We start from the raw sequence: 20,274 nt of genomic DNA, 5'->3' as shown, positions 1-20,274 counted from the left end.
CTCCCCGGCGCCCGCCCTCGCGCAGCTTTTGTGTGGCCGCGGCGCGCACGCAGGGCCCCTCGCGAGCGGCGGCGCGATTGGCTGCCGCCCATCATGTGCCAGTCTAGACACTTTGGCGGCTCCGCGCGGCACCGATTGTTGCGCAAACAGCAGCTCGGGTTGCCGGGCTCTTAAAGGCGCCGCGCGCGGCACCGCGGCGTTCCCCGCGGCGGCCGCGAGGGGAAAGTAGGTCACGGCGGCGCCGCGGCGGCGAAGGGGTTAAGGCCGCTCCCCCCGCAGGAGACGCCGCGGCGGGACACGCCCCCGCGATGTATCAACTTGTCCGCCGTGGCAAAAGTTCAGGACCGGAGCGCTCTCATTGGTCAGCTACCGCGTGACGCGAGCCCCCGCCGCTTCCTATTGGCTCAGTCGCCGCGCCGGCCCCGCCCCCCCCGCGCGGCGCGGCGTGCCTGTGAATGAACGGCGCCCGGCGGCGCCGCGCTGGGTCCCTGCGCCCGCCCGTGCGGTGCCGTGCGGGGCGGCCGGGACGGGCTGCGGGGCGGCTCTGGGTACACAGGGTAGGAGGGGGTTTCAAAGGGATGCAAAAAGATACAAAAGGTTGCAAAGGGATGCAAGGGGTTTCAGTGGGATGCAGTGGCATGCAAGGGGTTGCAGAGGGATGCAAAGAGATGCCTAAGGGTTGCAGAGGGTTGCAGTGCGATGCAAAGGGATACAAAGGGTTGCAATGGGATACAAGGGCACGCAAAAGGTTGCAATGGCATGCAAGGAGCTTCTGTGGGATTCAGTGGGTTGCAAAGGGATGCCAAGAGTTGCAGAGGGTTGCAATGGGATGGAAAGGGACACAAAGGGTTGCAATGGGATGGAAGGGGTTGCAATGGGATACAAGGGGATGCAAAAGGTTGAGAAGGGATGCAAAATTTGTTTCCCACCACTATCCTTGTAGTTTGGAGCCTGTGTTTGCTCCCTTCCCATTTTTTTCCCCCACTTTTCCACCACGGCACCGTACAGGGACGCCCGGCTGCAGGACGCTGCTGCAGTGCGGTGCCGGCACGGGGCTGGTGCTGCGCTGGGACAGCAGTTCCTGGCCGCACCGCCCGCTCCCGAGGACGCGGAGCTGCACGCGGAGCCAGCCCGGAGCGCAGCGCTGGCACCATTTGCTCACGCACATTCAGGGGGGAGCGTTCGGAGCATCCCAATCCCGGCGGTGCGGGCGCTGCTTTCGTTCCCAGAGCGACGACAGAGACGAGTGGGGAGGAGAGCACCGCAACTTCATACCGCATCGGGAAGGGGAAAGAGGGGGGGGGGAGGGGGAGAAAAACCCCAATTCCCCCACCGCCGCCTCTCCCCGGCCCTGAAATCCACGTGAACGGGTTAATGGGGTTAATGGGAACTCCCCGGGCCCGTCCCACGACACCTCCCGCGGGTGCGGAGCGCTGACTCACTCTTTCCAGCGCTGCGGCGGCTCCGCGGGGGGGAGCGGTGGCACCGAGCGCCCGGTGCCGTTCTCACGTGTGTGTGGGGCAGAAAACGGGGCAGAAAACGGCACTTGGGCAGAACCGGTGGTTGTTGGGTTGTTTGGCTGCAGCCTACCGGTTTCCGTGAAGGGTTGTTGGGGGAGGGCAAGGGGATAGGACTTGGAGTTGGAACCACAGGGGTACAATCATTTCCCGGCAGGTGATGGCACCATCCAAGGTGCTGCTGGAACCCGGAGGGGACCCTGGCATGCAGCGGGGACACGGGGACATGAGGATATGGGGACGTGGGGACACAGGGAGGTGCGGATGGTTGGACTAGATGATCTCAGTGGTCTTTTCCAATCTTAATGATTCTGTGATTCTGTGGGGACACGGGGATATGGCTTCTCACGTCAGGAAGACCCTGGGGCTTTAAGGGGGATTGCAGGTGCATTTCTCTAAATCACTTCTGGGCCAGTGTGTGTCAGTAATTCAGCAGTTAGTTACTCAGGAAAGAGCCCGACTTGAGGCCCAGGGAGGAGGGCACCCCCCAGGACGTGGGGTGTTGGGGTCACATCCCTCTCAGAGACTGAACCTGCAGGTCCGTGCCCTGAGTACGGGATTACCCTTGTGCTGCTGCTCTCATTTTATAGGAAAACGAACCCAAACCAGACCTGATGCAACCCAAGGCAAGCACTGGGATCTCAGGCAGTGCAGATATATGCGTTCATCTGAATCCAGTGCCAGCCCTTGCAGCATAGAGAGGTGTTGCGTTCCCCACCGGAAAGCCCTACTTCCATCTCTCCCACTGGCTCTTGCTTTCTGCTTTGGCTCCTTTCTCTCCCTCTATTTTTTGCTAGGAAGAGCATTTCTTTGTGTGGCAAAAATCTTTGCTCCTGCTCCGTACAAACCAGGACAAGAGCGGCTTGGAAGCACAGACAGCACAGGGGTGGACAGTCACACTTTTCTACTTTAGAAAAACACATGATGACCCCAAATGCATCCTGACCGGGACGTTTCCTTGCTGTACATTGTGGGCTGTGTGCAAAGAGACATTTGGGGTTACTGTGATGTGGCACCACGCAGCCAGGGAGAAGCTGTGGATGCACAATGGGGGCCGTTGGCTTCTGGCTTTGCTGGGGACTTATTTCTTCTATGGGTCCTATGTGGGACTTAACGATGAAATGCAGGTACTAATTCCTCCTAATTCACCAGAGCTCCCAGTGTCTGTCTTGATGCCGTTGACAGGGATTTTCAATGTCCTTTTGCACTCACAACCTAATAAAATGCGGCATGGGGATGGAGAGGATGAAGACAGGCTGCCTGGAGCTGTGGGTGCCCCATCCCCGCAGCGCCCGAGGCCGTGGGTGGGTGCTGGGCAGCCCAAGCTGTGGGGTCAGCCATCCATGGCAGGGTGGGCATTAGGGGCTTTGAGGTTCCTTCCAACCCAAGCCATACCATGACTCCATGATTCTCTGAAGACATGAGCACAGTTCAAGGCCCTATGGTGAAAGCACTTTGGGGTTTTCTAAGCCCAAAGGAGCCCGAAGCATCTCCCTTGGCCTCAGTTTTCACAGGCAGCGTGGCAGAGCCAGCCACAAACATCTGTCCTGTTCTGGCTGTGGGAGCCTGGCACTATCACATCAACCAGATGCTGTGTTCCAATAGGAAGGGAATTACAGCCTCCCTCGTCCACCAGGGGATCCATCGCAAACCTTCACCACCCATAACAAACACAGGGGTTTGGCCTTTTTATCAGCATTTGTTCAGCAGCCTGTGGAGACAGTCTGCCTGGCCGGACTCCTTTCCAGGCAGATAACGCCCAGTTCTGACAGCGCCCTGTGCTGTTGTTTTGGCTCGGTGTTGGGAATTGCCATTTTCGAGCCGGATCTGTCCAAGGAAGAAAAGCAGCCGATGTCACTGGGTGATGTGCCAAGCACAGAACCCTTAAAAAATAGATCTCTCCCCATCCCTATCCATATCTACCTATACCATTTGCAAACACTGAACTGGAAGCTCCCCGGGACGGGGGGATTAAAGCGGGATTATTGCATTCGGAGCCGGTTCAAAAAAGAGGGAGTAGAGGTGGATATATATATCAGAATGGCTTTAATTAACTGCGGAGGGTTTGTTGTGTCCAGCGGTGCTCTCCTAGCAGCGGGAGCTAAATGCGCCGCGGGCAGGACAGGAGGAAGCCTAGGTTGAGGAAGACATCAAAGCAGATCTGAGAAAGGTCAGATATAAATGGCAACCTGTCCGCTTGTGCGAGGGTTCGCTCTTCTATTTACGATGGTGTTTTCTGGGAAGAGCCGCTCGGAGCCAACTGGGGCAGGCTTGTAAAAAGATAATTTTTCTCCCTTCGAAAACACACAGAGACAGACAGACAGACAGACGGGGCTGCTGGCTCTTCTCCCTCCCCGGGATCTGCTGCCCTGGGCAATTTGTTCTGTTGCAGCAGCTCTGTGCTCGGTGACCGGCGTCTGGGGCGCTCAGAGCCGACGCCAGCGCTCCGGCGAAGGGCTGCTCACCGCGGCGCGGGGAAATGTTTTCTGCAGCGGTGCAGCAGCGTCTTAAAGAGCAGCACTGTTATTTCGCAGTCGTCTCCAATAATAACCCGGCGAGAGCAGCCACAAAGCACAGGAGCGAAGCTGCTGCCGCCGACTGAAGGAAGGAGGAACAGAAGTGGGAAGAGAATAGAAATAGGGACTGAGTCATGGGCTGAAGGCAGCGAGGGCATAAAAAGGCTTCCAGAGAGGGTCTGGGATGTGTCTGCGGGACGGTGCGGTCTGGTGCCTCCCCAGATGTCTGCAGCCTCAAAATGGGGATGTGAGAATCACTGGGGCAGAAGGGAGAGTGTCCGCTCTGCTCTGAATCTGGAGCAGGGGCGGTCGTTGCTGAAATGCCCTAGTGTATCTCTTTTGGTGCTGAAACTCTCTTTCGACTGCGGCTGCGGGAGGGATCTGCAGGGCTTGCTCGTGCAGAAGGGCACGGTGGGGTGGGGGCTGCAGGGTGTCCACAGCTCCCCACCAGCCCAGCCCATCATGATCCGGGACACGAGCGAGCAGATGGAGTGCTGGAGCTGGCTGCGATGCCTGATGGAACCCAGCCACTTACGGGGTCGGTGGGGATTAACTCCTTGTATTTAGCTAATGAGCGAGTGGTGATGAACCTACGCCAGTCAGATCTCAGAATCATGGAATCATGGAATCGTTTGAGTAGGAAGGGACCTTTAAAGGCCACCTGGTCCACCTCCCCTGCAATGAACCAGGACACCCACAGCTCCATCAGGTGTTCAGAGCCCGTCCAGCTGACCTTGAATACAGTGAGCTGAGCTGAGAGTGCAGAGGTGCAGAACTCTCTGGGGTCCCCACAACCACTATCCCACATCCCAAGGCACAGTGTCTCTCTGCCCTGAGTTTCACCCAGCCCTGGGGCAGAGGACAGCCGCTGCTGAACAGCATCTACCAGCAAGAGTCATTTGGGAGGAAAGTGAATAAGATGCATTGCACAAAAAGCCATTAGTCTCCAAAGCCAGGTTAGGGCATCGCTGTCCTCCAACTCCCCTCACTGTGACACGGGCTGGGTGACAGTGACAGTGACAGTGACACCAAGAACAGCCCCACTGTTACACGCATAGGACCGGGGGATGACACGCACTGTCCCACTGCTCGTTACTGATACCGCCATTAGCCCAACAACAAAGGTTTCTCTCGAAGCCGTAAAGCAAGGGCAGCATGTTTATGAGCTGAGGTTTCCTCCTTTTTTTCTTTTTCTTATTTTCTTCTTTATGGCCTTATCCACAAATGTTGAGAGCCAGAGGGAATTATTTGTTACTTACATTAAAGCAAGCAGCCATCAGACCACAGCGCTGCAGCCACTCCCCATATCGTTATTTTCTCCTCCTGGCTTTATATGAAGCTCGTTATTAAACCTTAGCTAACGCAGACATCCACACAATGCACCGAGTGCTAATAACTGCTAAGCAGCATTATTAATTATTGCAATTACAGCATTTAAAAGAGATTTTGATTCTGTTAAAGAGAATACTTTCCTGCTTTTCCAACCAAAAAAATCCACAAATGTAGCTTATTAACACTCATTCTATTCTTATTGGTGAAACTATTGTTAGATTTCAAAGGCAGAGCGTGCTGGGACGGCTCGGTCTGGTCTCACTTGGCTGTAGGATGCTGGGGTTGGGGTTTGGTCATGATGTCTGGCTGTGGCCAGCACCAATTCTCTTTAGAATCATCGAATCACAGAATGGTTGGATTGGAAGGGACCTTAAAGATCACCCAGTCCAACCCCCACCGTGGGCTGGGTGCCCCCATCCAGCCCAGCCTCGGGCACTGCAGGGATGGGGCACCACATTCACCATTTAGGAGCAGCATCGGTGTGAACATCCCCACCACTGCCAGCAGTGGATGCGGGGGGAAGTGGGACCATGCGTGTGTGTGCCACAGGTAGGGCCAGGTGGGCTGACCCATGGCTGCTCGTAGGGATCCCTATAGGTATGCTGTAGGGTCGCAGCACTGCAGCGTGTCCTCACGGTGCTACCTCTCGCAATGGAATTATTCACGCTGAAGCCAGACAGACACACAGACGCACGGCCGCGCTTTTAATTACAGCAGTGCAGAGATAAAAGCTTCAGAAAAGAATCCCCAGCAATTAAAGCTAATATCGGAGGCTCGGCGCCCTGCAGCTGGTACCGCTCTGCCCCACGCGCGGCGCTGCCGTCCCCTCCCCAGCACTGCTGGGACATCTCCCTGCCACAAACAGTTAAGATCTCCCTGTCGGGCTGTTTGTGTTTCTATTCACGTGTCGGTGCCTGTCATTTATTTAGTGGATGGGACATGTCCAAGGGATGGAGACAGGCGGGTTAGTCACTGCCCGTGGGCTGCCGTCTGCAGCCTGAGGTCACTTCCAAACCCCACAACAATGGGAGGGAAGTGGGGCCGGGGAGACCTGCAGGAAGCACTGAGATTAAAGCCGAGATAGCCCCGAGCGAGAGCCGCGGGAAGAATGTTCCCTATGTTCTGTCAACAGAGTTTCTTCCTCGCTGAAGACTGTCTATTTTAAGGCTGAGCTCGCACCAAAAATGGAAATCCTCGCTCAATGGCCATCGGCACAGCTTGGGTTTGCACGAGGAAACAAGCCCTCCGGCTCCGTCCACGCTCTCCTGCACCAGGGATGGCAAAGGAACGTGGAAACGCCATCACGGAGCCGTGCAGATGCCCCCTGTGGCATCTTGCTCCCAAAGCGAGCCCATGCCTGCAGATAAATGGGCAGTTCCTCCGGCAGCCATTTGGGCATCAACGCAAGAGCACTTTGAGGTGCAGACACACACACTTCGCTTTTTAAGCAAAAGAGCACAGGGCCGCTCATACTTAACACATCAAGTACCTCTGGGTGTTTTGGAAAACAGTAATAGCAACCACATGACTGGTGTAAAACACTGATTTTCCATCCAGACACGCTATTGTTTGCAGATAAATACATTCCATCGCTTTTTTCTTTTCTTTTTTTTTTTTTGCATCGGATCTTTCTGCGTGTGGCTTCTGTGTCCGGGGTGGGTGGGAATCAGGGTCAACAACAACAGTGGTGGGTTGGGGATGGGTGGCACGGGCTGAATCCTGCCCTCTGGGCCGTAGGGATGGGATAAGGAGCTGCACGATGGCTATGGCTGCTCCGGAGGGCAAGGCAGAAAGCGCATCCCTTAGAACGCAAACATCCATCACCCGAGAGCATCCAAATTCCTCGGTGTTATATTTATGAAGCCATTCAGAGACATGACACAGGCCAGTTCCTGTAGCTTCTGCCATGTGTTGTTAAAGACTCAAGTTACAGAGCCCCGTTCTGCCTTTGAAGGCGCGGGGCTGGCGGTGCGGGGCTGCGGGCAGGCTCAGTCCCACTGCGGGCAGAGATAAAGCAAAGATGGGGCTGGGGTGATGGCACTGGGGGGGATTTGCTGCAGATAAAGAAAGCGTCCTGCTGGAAGCATGAGTAATAAGCAACTGGTAATGCACACAGAGTCACCCGCGGATCAGATCCCACAAGGGGATGTGGCTCTGAGCCTCTGGATGCAAGGGGAAATGGGGATGGATGGGTTCGTGTCCAGGAGGAGGAGTGGGGCTCCCAACCTATTGGTTGTGCACATGGTGCTTGGTCTTGCTCAGGCTAGGAATCACCAAAGAGTTGGGCAAAATCAAAAAGGTGTTAAAGAGATTAAAAATGTCTTTTTCTGCACACAACTCTTGACACCAACTATTGCTCCCAATAATTGTACAGAATGCCCAACTCAACTCGGGGGTGCTTCCATTGATAAGATGAAATGCTCATGAGCTGGGAGCAGGAGGAGCACGCAAGGCTCAGTGTGACATCGGGGACTGCACCTGGAGCCCAACCCTCTGCATGATGGAATCACTGCTCTCCTTTGCAGTGCTGAGCCCCATATACCACCCCACGAGCAGCTTACTGGGTTTGTGGTTTCATTTCCTCATCTCCAAAATCTACTTTGCTGCTGATGTGCGAGTGGGAATTAACATTCAAGCTTTTTTTTTTTTTAAATGAATATTTCACGATTTGTCTTATGTTTTGTGAATGTTTTGGAATCATTTTCCTGCCCTTGCATGGGGCTCTGAGCTCCTGTCCCTGCAGAGCTGCAATGCCTCTGCTGCATGGCAGCTGCAGGTTTTTGCCTCATGGAGTAGGGATTTAGCTGCTCAGTTAAATGCAATGTCACGAGAAAGAGGGTTTCTGTACAGGACACCTGGAGCAAAACGGTTCCCCTGTAAAACAAAGCAAAGCGAGTCCAGCACAAGCCAATGTGCTGTGGGTTAGCAGGCGCTGGGTAACCCAAAATACCCCAAAACTCTTCCTCTATGGGTGAAGCTTCAGTGAAGCAAGCTGTTTTTGTCAGCCCTGCATGGTCTGGAAAGGAACACAGGGACTTCAGAATTTGGAAAGTAGAAATTGGGAGCGGGTCAGACCCAGGGACTGCGCGTGCTTTGGTCTCCGCCTGGTTGTTGTTAAACTCATTAAAAACATCGGGGTTTGTGCATCTTAAAAGCCTTTCTAACTTCATAAAATATGTGAATGTTTAAGAAAGAATCTGTGTCCGACTGCATGCGCGATGACTAACAAGTAGGAATCTTGCGGTGTTCAAAGGGAGCAAAGCAGCCGCCGAGCCCGTGGCATAACGAGTTCGTTTGCCTCGCAGCCTACCTGGTGCCCTCCCCAGACGATGGGTCATCGGCTCCTCCGCCCAGATGAGTGATTTTCAGCTAAAGACACAAAATTAGCTGTCTCAGACACGCACCAGCCCAAGGCCGGTCGCTTCCTTGTAATGTGGATGCCGAATTTCTATTAGGAGAAAAATCAAAGCCTTTCAAAATGAGAGATTTTGATGCTTTGACTCGAAATAATCTCCATTTGTAAATGCCATTTCATTCTATTTTTAAAGTGCTGCAAAGTTTTGAGAGCAAGTCCAAGCACGCATTCAACCAAACCAACATTTTTGTGCAAATCCTCATTTCCCAGAAAAATCGTAAACCATTTGTTTTATTCAGAGCAAGAACGAACCTTTCCCCCCAAACCCTGGAAGTGCCAATAATCCATTTTTATCCCAGATTTAATGCTTTCATAAAAACTCCCTTACTGGAACTGCCGGATCTTGAAGATGTCATTAAGCAGATACCTTGTGCTGCCACTGAAATGACATTTTGTAACGTTGCCATTCCCCAAACTATTCTCAGAATTGAGCACCCTGGGCTCAGGGATGCTCACAGCGAATTCTTCCCCTGTAGGAAAAATGAACCAAAGAGCTAGAACTGATGAAAGGCACACTGCTGTCTTCATGAGGGGCATGAGTTGAATATGGCAGAGAAAAAAGTCATCTATGCACGAAGTGCTGCGGGTCCCAGAGGAACGAGGGACGTGAAGGGGATTTGATATGTAGTCAGAGGAGGGGAAAGGCAGGAACTGGGTGACGTTGGGTTTTCACGATGAAGAACATTTCTAGGGCCATCTCCCTGCCATGGGAAAAGCTCCACGCTTTATTTGACCGTGAACAACCCTCTCAACATTTCACAATGCCAGGTGACGTCCTATGGAGAGCTGGAACAGCCCCATTTTCTCTCCATGTGCTTTCAGCCCAGTGGGGGTCCAGCTCCACTCAGATCCCACGAGCCCAAACCATGCTGCTACCCATGAAGATCCCCTTTGGTTTGCTGGACCAACGGTCTCATTTACTAAAGACAAAAGTTTCCAAATGCTCCATTGCTGCTGTCACCCCGCAGGGCGGCTCTGCCCTGGGCCACATCTCCCCACTGCCTGAAGCATTCAGTTCCTCATGGGTTGGTGGCACTGCTGCTCTTTGCTCCTCTGCAAGTGAGCACTGGGCATTGTTTGCTTTTCCTGCTTTGTTTTGCACGGGATAACTGCCCTGTGTGGAGTCACTAAGGCTCCAGAAGCAGGCTGTTAATAAACAGAATGGCTCGAGATGGTTCAGTTTGGAAAGTGAACGCACATCTCGGTGAAACAAGAAACAGAACCAGCCGAGCGTTCAGCTCCAAGCACTCACAAACCTTAAAGCAGCCCCTGCCCTTCTCTCCACCTCTCAAAATAGAGCACAGCCAAAAACCAGTCATTTTTTGAAACAACACCTTTCTTCTGCTCAAAATCCCCAGATAGCTACGTGTTTCCTTTCTTCTGATATCTCCACTAATGAGAAAGCAGAACAGCTTCATTTAGGGTGAGAGGTAATGGCCTCACATTGCACCAGGGGAAGTTCAGGTTGGGTATTAGGAAAGATACCTTCTCTGAAAGGGCGGTCAGGCACCGGCACTGCTGCTGGGCAGCGGTGGGGTCACCATTCCTGGAGGTGCTCAAGAACCGTGGAGATGAGGCACTGAGGGACATGGGCAGTGGGCATGGTGGGGTGGGTGGGGTTGGACTTGGGGATCTCAGAGGTCTTTCCCAACCTGCGTGATTCTGTGATTTGATAACGCAGCTGCCTTTTGACGGCATCAAGAAACACCACAACCAGCACTATAGTAGGTTACTGCTATTCCCTTCCCTGTTTTTAAATGGTTGTGTGCCCACGGATCGGGGCTGGTGCCTTCACCACGCTGGTTTGCCCTTGCCTTTGGCCTCCGGAACACATAGCTCGTGTCCATCAGCTGGGGCAGTGTTCCCCTGGCTCCCTGCAGAGCCGGGCTCTGCCTCTGCACCAGCTCCACGTGACTGCTCTGTAGGAACTTGCTCTGGCACTATCAGATCAGCTGCTGTTAACATCACTTATCCTGCTGCAGGTCCTTCCCAGTGAGCAATGAATTGTACCTAATCCAGGCAGATTAAAGAGAAGCACATTTCATCACCCACCCCTTGGCTCTGACTGCTCCATCAGAAGTTTGGTTGATGGGTTGCTCAGAGCTCCATCAGACTGAAGCAAGATCTGGCGTCCGGGATAGGGTTATTTCAGACGCATGGGGATGTTGGGCTGTGAAAACAATTTCCACCGTGGATTTCTTGAAGCATTGGTGGGTGGGTGTCTCCCACATCCCATATTTCATCCAGCCTGTGGTCTGCACGCTCTTGGAGCAGGGGCTGTCCTACAGCTTCTGAGCCCCAGGCAGGCCCTGCTACGGCCAGGAGTGAATCACAGATGGTCCTAGGGGTGTCTCTGCTGCTCTGCTCTGAGCTCATGCTTTATGAACCAGTTTAGGCTCAAAGCAAGACTTCCACTTGCCTCTAAACTAAGCATGCCATAGAGCTGGTATCCTCCCCAAAGCACAGTGTTGTTTTAATGACCTTCCATTCAGGCATTAAGGAGTGAAGGGTCTTATCCTGCCAAGCACATAGGGATGTGACTCACGGCCCCAACGCTGGGAGCTGTCTCCCTTCTGCCACCCGCTCTGTATGGAGCTTCACAATGCAGGGCTGGAGCCTGCTGAAGGAAAACAATGAATAAATTCTAACTGCAGGTAATGCCTAATAGAACATGTGTGTGTGTGTGTAATAACATTATTCTTGTCACCAAGCAACTCCCAGGAAGCACCATGAGAGAAGCTTCTGCGTATAGGTATGCACTTTGCTCCATGTGGGACTTGTGCTGGTTGTGTCAGATGGTGCTCAGTGGTTACACCGAGATCTGCTCTGGCAGATGAATGGCTTCCAATGGCTTAGGGCTGGATTCAGAATCCATCGGAGTCCCCAAGCCCTGCCCTGGCAGCTCCAATCTGCATCAGGCTGGCAGTGAGGTGATGGGTGCAGATGTGACGTTGGCTGCTCCCACCTCCTGCTGCTGCCAGCCGCGGTGGTCCTGCTCCTCAAACCCATCCTGAGATACACGCAGTAAGCAAGCAAGCAGAAACAATTTGCTGTGCAGCTAGGTGTGTGTTTAACTGCATCTGTTGTTCATGTAACCACTTGTTTGCACACATCTGTGCGCGTTGCAAGATGCTACTTGGGCAATTAACGGGGTGAGCTAGCCCCTAATGGGTTTTCATAAGCAAAACCCAAACCACGGAGCCCTCTCTTGCAACTCCCCAAACAACAGAGCTGCCGCCTTCGTTTTCAGTTGAAAAGGGATAATTGCATTATCAGTAAGGACTTGAGAGCTCTCAAGATCTCCCAGGAGATGTTCTGGAGCTAGCAGGATCAGGTGCTAAGCACGCATGATTCACTGAAATAAACAGTGGTCTGCGTGTTTAAACTTGGTTTCCAGTGTGCTCCCAGCAGCGCGTGGCCCACGCTGCGCTGCAGCAGCACCGGGCAGGATGGGCAGCAGCTGGAGGGCTGGCTGCAGCAGCCATCGGGACAGCTCTGCCAGGAGACACATCGCCCTGCTCCTTCCAGGTGGGAACTGAAAGCATCTGAACTCCACAGCTGCTCCTAGAACCTGGCCCAGCCCATGTAGATAAATGCTCTGTGTGATGACCAGGGTGAGAGCAGCAGGACTCACACACAGCAGCAGCCACAGGAGAAGTGGGTTTTCCCTTTTTCTTCCTCTCTGGACACTGTGCTCTGGCTGCAGGAGGTGATGCACTGGGAGCCAGCAGGATGTTGGAGCTCGTGCCATCCATCCGTCCCCCAGCACGATGCTCGTTTCTTTCAGGATTAATTCACTGCACTTGAGCTCTGCTGTTGTAAGAAGCCACTCAGACTTATCTCCAGCTTGCTGGATTGGCAAGCTAGGAAAATCAGACGCATACTCCATGTGACACCTCACAGCCATCTCACTGCATGTGGTTTCTCCACGGAAAACACAACAAGTACTAGAAAATTTTGGAGAAAACGGAGAGGAAGAAAAGCACCCAGCATAGAGAAGAGCAAAACAAGCATCACAGAAATGCAACGCGAGGAGCCAGGGCTTGTTATTTAGTGAGTGCAACGTTTGCTGCAAATGTCACCCTATTCTTTCTCCCGTTTGCAGCTCTGTTTGGTTGAAATGAATTCCACACTCACTCCTTGTAGGTGCAGGACTGCCCGGGTGCCCTGTGGCAAACAGCTGCCAGCGAAGGCTCCTGGCTTTCAAGGTTTAAGGTTAAGGATTTTCAGTAGGAGGCTCTTTTGTGCCGACAGTTACGAGCCTTCAAGGCTCTGCAGACATGTCTATCAGTCCTGGCCATCACTCAGACGCTTGCAAACAATGACTAACGTGAGCCCACACAGAGCTCTGGTGGAGCACACGCTGTGCTCTGCATCCCTCCCAGCTCCCTGCCTGCGGTGTCACAGTGTGCTGGGCCACGGGATGCTTCCTAGAGCAGGACGCTGCTTGGGGCAAAGGTTGGCACACACGTCCTCACCTTAAGCCCCAGGAATCACATTCTAGCTCCAGTGCTTGGCTCCCAGCATGGAAGCCCACTCCGCTTCCCATCACTGGTCATTGCACCCAAAAATGGGAAGACCAGAGACTGGTCGTGTCAACGTACGCACAGCCCGGTCACGCCTCTGATGGCAGCCACAGAGCCTGTGAGTCACTAGGAAAAGATTAGAGGAAAGTTCCCTTCTGTTTTAATGAATGAATAAGCTCTAAGTTTCTTTGAGGGTGTGGGAGAAGATAAGGCTTAAGAAGGAAACACGATGTCTGTGTGGTGTTCAGGTCTACCCAGCGCTTGCAGCACATTCCTGGAAGCAGCTGCCATGTGGTGGTGCGACGTGGAGGTGGGTCCAAACCATTTCCCGGCCCACTGAGTGCAACTGGTGCACCTGAGATCCTAACTGCAGTACGTCTCACTGAGGAGAGTCTTACAAAGGCCTTCTATGCACTGTCAGAAGTCCCAACGGCCGCATGGACAAGCCTTTAGAAGGATCACTCACTGGATTGTTCACCCAAAGGATGCAGTGAAGCTCCTGGTGGAAGAAACCTCTTGCTGCGACTACCCAGATCCCTTCAGGGCAGATTTTCCTTCTGTTTCTGCCCCGGCCCCGGGCTTTGAGGCAGGCTGTCCCATGAGCACGGAGCACCAGCACAAACCGAGGGCGCTGCTCCTTCTGGCATCACTTTGGTCTCAGCCAAGAGAGGGCTGAAGCCTGGGAGATAGCAGCGAGCCATGAGCAGCTGTGACAGGACCTCTTGCAGCAAACTTTTGGACTCCTCACAGTCTGAAACGATATTTTATCCCTTCCCTGGCTCCGCAAGATGTCTGTGCAAGATGCAGCCAGAAATGCTCAAGTTCACCCACTGGGGAAACATTGTGTTACGTGAGGCTCGCAGCCCTCTCCCCTTATCTGCGAGGCGGCTGCTGAAGGGCCTGGCGTCAGTCTGGCAACGCTGATGGCTCCCATCTCGCACCAGCAGGGCCGGCTATCGGCGGGAAGCCGGGCAGATAGCGGGCGGGACTATCTAATCACATACCTTTTGCATTAGTGCTGCCATAGATCCCTTCCATTTACAATCAGGGGGCTGGAGCGCGCTGAATTTTCGCAGGAATGAACTGTCAACAACCCCATCCTTCCCAAGGCCTAAAAATGGGTGCTTTATCAGCGGCCATAGACTTCTTTTCTTAGACTTCCAGGCAGTGGCCGGAGCAGACTTGGAGCCCCACGAGCGAGACACGAAGGAGACCTTTTTGAGATAACAGCAGTTCACTTGGCTCTCTCAAGAATGCCTCATGGCTGTTCCTTTTCAAAGCCGAAGCAAGGAAACGAGCTCAATTAGAGCATATCAAGAAACTCTGTGTCTCCTGGTTTGTTTACCTTTTATCAGCGCTCTTAATATGCCTTCCTGCTTTTCCGAGGGGAGCAGGAGGGCCATGCTTTGTAAGATCACGCTAGAAAAATCAAACAAGCAAGAGGCAGCTTTTTTAAAGCAAAACATCACATTTAGCTTACGGGACAGCGAAGAACTACTACCAGCTTTTTGCCTGCTCGGTGTCTCGCTGTGTTTCAGGGCACTGATTTGGGTGCACGGTTACATTTTGTTTCCATTTTGCAGAAGCCTATAGTTTTGTTTAACACGCACTGCCAACCTATTTTCTCCAGGTCACGTTTAAATAGTCTGCGTAGCTGTTAGTTCTCTCTTGAGCCAAGCACCCATTAGGCTATGTCCTAAATGAAGAGCCCAGTCAAATATCTTCCCTAAGAACGGTATCTCAAAACATTTCTCGAAGCCAAGCCCTGACCCTGGAGCAGACTCAAGTTCATCAGCTCCCAGAGCCTCCAACAGGCCATTAATTGCAGGCGTAATTAGTGATGGCCAAATTTCAAAAAGGTGCCAAGTTAAATTTTACTTGAGATGTATTTTGGATGACCGGGTAAGGCTGAATTCTGTCTGCTACTAAAACTCACAGCCTGGTGATGGAAGGAAATCCAATGGGCAGCATTCACATGGCCCGGCTCTCCAAGCTGGAAGCAGATGGCCAAATCCCCCTGACCACTTCTGAAAACAAAAGTTTTCCTTTGGAGGCTGGCAGGTTTTTCCTGCTTAAAGATCTTGGTTCACCCAAAGTGGCGCAGTTTGGGAGAGGGGGAACAAAGCCTGCCCAGAGCAGCCCAACGTCCAGCCAGCTCCATCTGTAATGTGGGGATGGGCTATTCAACATCCACTCTCACCCTGTCCCCCCAGAAAACTAATTTTACTCATTTCCCACTGGGAGATAAAATGCAGGTCCTCTCCCACTGCAGGGCCCTTTGGCTGGGACATAAATAGCTTTGGGAATGCTCTTATCTGTGCACAAACGTCCTTTCAGAAAATACATCAGGCTGTGAAGGGTTGGCTTGGTCCCACTGAGCCTCTTTGTAGGAAAAATGCGAGCTCAGCCCACAGCCAGAGCTTTTTCAGATCAGGTTTCCTCTTAAGACTCAGGCTCACCACGAAGGGATGGAGCCTGCACACTTGGGGATGTCACCGATGTCCCCAGCAGCTGGGTGCTTAGGGTGAGGGTTAGGGTTATGGCACAGCACATGGCAGCCATCTCCTGCAGCCCTCCTCTGCTCCCAGGTCCCCTTTTCCACATGCTTCATATTTTTTTATGGTTCCTCTTAAAACTTAGGCACAGCCTCAGCTTAAAGCAGGCTGAGGCCAACGGCTGAGACCGGTCGGTTCGGAAACACGGGCAAGTTGGAGCCAGGCCCAGAGCAGCTCGGGGCTGTCCCGCGTGCCCTCAGCTCCCGGCCCCGTGCTCGGCGGTTCCCTGAGCCTGACCTCACCGTGCTGCCGGTGACACTCGGTTCACGTGGGTTTAGGTTTCACAACAAAAGCGCTGGCACCGCTCCTGCTACGGTGCCAGAAAGTTACGAGCGATCGCTAACTCCTGACACATCTGCTGCCTGAGGACATCCAAACCCTGCCTGCTGAAACCATTACAGGCGTTCCTGAGCAACAGAGCTTGGCCTTGCAGATCAGTAACAGCAAGTACTGAGGAGGTTTATCAACGTGGGGATGGGATTCTGGGCAGCCATGCAGCCGCTGCTGCCACCTGTGAGGAGCTGAGGTTTCCATCTGACCTCTAAATGAACAGCACATTCATTTTTTTCTTCATTTAATAGCGTGGAACAGTTTTCCTGGATCACCCGCTTATACCTGAGGTCGAGAAATTTCAGGTTGCTTTGATGCGTGCCTCTTGCAAACCCTTGCTGCACACCCCCATGCTACAGGAGGTGCCTGCTCCCATGCTTATGCCCCAGAAATCACTCTCTGCCTGACACAGAAGATCCTTCTTACATTTCCTTAATGGAACACATTTTTACAGTGCCTTCCTCCCATCTTTGAAACTGCAGGCTGCTTTTTCTTGGCCATGCACTTTGTTACCTTATCGCACCATATAATGTTCGGACAAACGAGAATCTGGGCTTTCACTCACACAAACACTTGGACATGAAAACCTTACTACTGCCAACTTGTACAGTCGTATCCTCATATTTGATGGCTTTTGTAAAGCTTCTGTCCTGGGAGACCTGTAAATATACCAGAATCTCAACTTTCAGTTTTTTTAGAAGACATTTTGTAGCCCTCATGGTTACAGGGAACAGAAATGCCAATAGCACAAAGAGGAGGGGGCAGAGAAAAAGAACTGCCTTGTTACGATGCAAAAGAACACACATTTGTTGGGTTTTAAGGCAGACTTGAGGCCTGAGGTTGGCAGAGGAGTGGGAGCACAAGCTGGGACCCACTGCAGCACCTCCCTGGGGCTCCACTGGACACCTCCAGGCTCTCTGGGTCTCCTTTAGACACCTTTGGAGCTCCTTTGGGCTCCTTTGGAGCTTCCTTGGAGTCCTTTGGGCTCCTGGCAGCTTCTTTGGGCTCCTTTGGACACCTTTGGAGCTCCTTGGAGATCCTTTGGTCTCCTTCAGATTCCTTTGGAGCTTCCTTGGGCTCCTCTGCAGCTCCCAGTGCGGGCTCTTGCCCAGACGCCCTTCACCGTGCTCTCCAGACATCCCCATTTCCAGCCTGTTTTTCAACTTGTTACAAAAACTAAAGATGCATTGTATGTATCAGACTGCCTTTGCCAAGACAAATAAACCCATAGATGCCTTTTTTTCCAGGCATTCACAGTCAAACGAACGCGAATATGGACAGCCACTCCATTAGACCCAAACTTCAGTGAGATAATAAAAGGGAGCGACACCGTAACCCCGCCTCTTCAATCACACACATAATGCGCTCCTGTCTATCTGCTGCTTTTCATCCAAAAGCACGGGTAATTAATAGAGAAGCGATACGATGCAAAGTAATAATTCCAGGAAGCAGAACAATTCATTTTTACGAAGGACTGCAGCACTGCTTGCTCGCCCTGGAGCGATGCGGTAGCAGGGAGCTCAGTGCTGTGCGATGGGCAGACCCCTGGCACTGCTGGATGAAGTGGGGCAGCAGCGGCAGCGTGGGGGTCTCACGGGGTGTGCTGGCAGCTGCATCTGGATCCAGCTGGACACAAACTTTACACAACTTCAAGGCAAAGGCACGATGCTTAGAGCATCCTGGTCTCAGCGCAGACATATTTCCGCCTCCTATCTTCATCCACAGCCCCACGTCCCTTCCCGCTGCCAGACAATTCAATGGGAGCGTGCTTGCTCAACTCCTGGAGGGTAATTGTAGGCTCACAACATGTGCTGGCATGCGGGCTGGGACGCCAAGTATGTGTGTAGGTGCCTCTGGAAATATGTCACTTAGAAAACACCCCTGCAGCCCACAGAAGGGCTGTTCGACAACAGGAATTCCTTCAGATCCAGATTCATTCAGACTCTAAAGCCACTTTTTGTTGCCATGCCAGGCAATAAAACAGTGATAAACGAAGGAATTTACACATCAGACGTCTCAGATTCCTCTCCCCTCTTTCCCAAGAGCAGCACGAGGGGACAGTTAACGATGCTGGTTTACGGTATAAATATTTGGACAGAATATATTTTGATACCATAAATTTTAACAGTTCTGGCTGGTTTTAAACACTGTTTTTCCCCAACCAGGAATCTGTGTAAAGTAATAATATGTGAAGTGTTTCTTAAGGAGAAGAACCTGTCCCTAGGAAAACATTCTCCTGACAAAGAAACGTCTGCGTTGCAGAGCCTCCGTGAGTTAGAGCTTTTCTCCCATCTCTGGGTGAGATCCTGTGACCACTTGTGTAGGACTGCTTTGCTCAGAGGCCATTGTGGTGGGCTGTTGTTCCCATGTCTCCGTAGTCCTCGTGCCCACCTCCCGCATCCTTCCCAGTGGGGAAGCGCTGTTGGTCCTGCTTGCGCTTTGCAGCAATGCAAAACTGACTGGTCCAGGAAGGAAAAGCTTGAGGGAAATGGTGCAAGACGTGGGGCAGCAGTGTGGTAAGAGCAAGGCTGTGCTAGGGGTGGGTTTATCCCATAGGTGAATCCAGAAGAGCTTGGGTTATAGAGTGCTGAGACACTTCCCACAGTGGAGCTTGAATTCTCTGCAAGCACACCATTAAAATTCTCACGTTGCACTAAAAATTGCTACAGCTTAACCTTTTGCAACAATTGTTGATGGCCACATTTTTCTCTTTCCTAGAAAAAAAGAAAAATAAATCTACAAACTGCAGGGCCTGTGTCAATCCTCAAACATGCCAGCTCAGGGCTGAGAACGAGATAGGCAGAAGAATGCTGCTCGGGGAAGGGTCTGGCTCCACTGCTGCAGAACTTTCCCATGCAAAGAAATGAAATGTGGACCCCGGCACCTCGGTGTCTGGCTCCGGCTCTAAAGTGGTTTCCACTGGTTATAGAACATGCTGACAGGCTCTTCAGATAAGTAGGGCAAGGCAAGGGCACTCAGGCTCTTGGCAGCGGGGCCATGGGTGTCCTGCTTGCGTGGCTTCAGGAGGGCCTTTTGAACCCCGGATTCAGCATCTGGGAACAGTTCCTGTTCCTAAGGCATCTGACCCACAGACCTCTTCGGTAATTTAAAGCTCATTAAAATCTGCAATCAATAGCGCAGGACACTTGGAAGCCCACAGCTCCATTATGGTAAACGTAAAAAGAATGGGAGTGCAGTCACTTGGATCTGAGCTGACTTCCACATCTGCTCCCAGTTTTACAAAGGGTTTGGAGCTGTCTGTCCATCCTGTGCTTCTACACTGTCACCTGAATCCCCATCAAATCACGTGCGGGGACTGGACCTTCAGCTGGGGTCATGGAGATGCTGCTCTTCTCTCTGAAGGATAGCATTTCCACGGGATGTGGAGCTGTCACGTGCTGATAGTTTTGGAAGCAGATGCAGGTTTGTGTGTGAGTGATGCCTGCCTGCATCCCAAGGCTCTGGCAGGGTCATGGCCACAGTGGGGCTTTGTGTGTGAGTCTGGGGCAGGAGCTGCTCTTGGGGATGGTTTCTGCCTCCTTCCAGGACACGGTCCCGCTGCGGTGGCTCAGCCAGGTCCCCTCCTGGGCAGACACCCTGGGCTCCGGGACGTCCCCACAGAGTGGACACGAGGCTGTCAGAGGGTACGACTTCCATCCTTGTAATGTTGCTGAAATAGAAGTAGAAGCTCTTTCACACACACAAATTATGCTGTAGCGTAAACATAGCCTGGAGGAATCTACTCGGATTTCAAAGCTGCATGGCGCAGTCCATCAGCCTCAAACACACACACTGTTTTAATGACAATGCAGAGAAGGCTTCTGTCTAACATGAAGCGGAGTCCACAGCTCTGGTGCCATGCTGCCTCCTCCAAGCAATGTCCCTGTGCTCAGCCCAAACCAGGGACAGAGAGCAGAGCACAGGGTGACTTCTTCCCCCATGCAAAATGCCCCTGTCCTACGGTTGCTCAGGGGAGGGCTGGGTCCTCAGCTGCATGACCCTGCACCCAGCGGGGTGGTGATGCCCCATCCCTTTCAAGGCCAGGCTGGACCAGGCTCTGGGCAACCTGATGGAGCTGTGGAT

The 20,274-nt window shown here is 52.7% G+C and overlaps 1 long non-coding RNA gene across 1 annotated transcript in view; it reads right to left on the bottom strand.

Moving 5' to 3' along the window:
- Positions 546 to 20,274, bottom strand: part of LOC110403776 — a 150,634-nt gene continuing 130,905 nt past the window's right edge. The window contains exon 6 of the long non-coding RNA XR_002441828.1: positions 546 to 19,861. This is a non-coding gene — a long non-coding RNA (uncharacterized LOC110403776). The remainder of the gene's footprint in view (positions 19,862 to 20,274) is intronic.

Source organism: Numida meleagris, chromosome 9 (assembly GCF_002078875.1).
Source record: "Numida meleagris isolate 19003 breed g44 Domestic line chromosome 9, NumMel1.0, whole genome shotgun sequence".
Classification (NCBI taxonomy): Eukaryota; Metazoa; Chordata; class Aves; order Galliformes; family Numididae; genus Numida; species Numida meleagris.
Note: the sequence above shows the minus strand (reverse complement) of the source record. Positions and strands in the feature narration are given on the sequence as shown.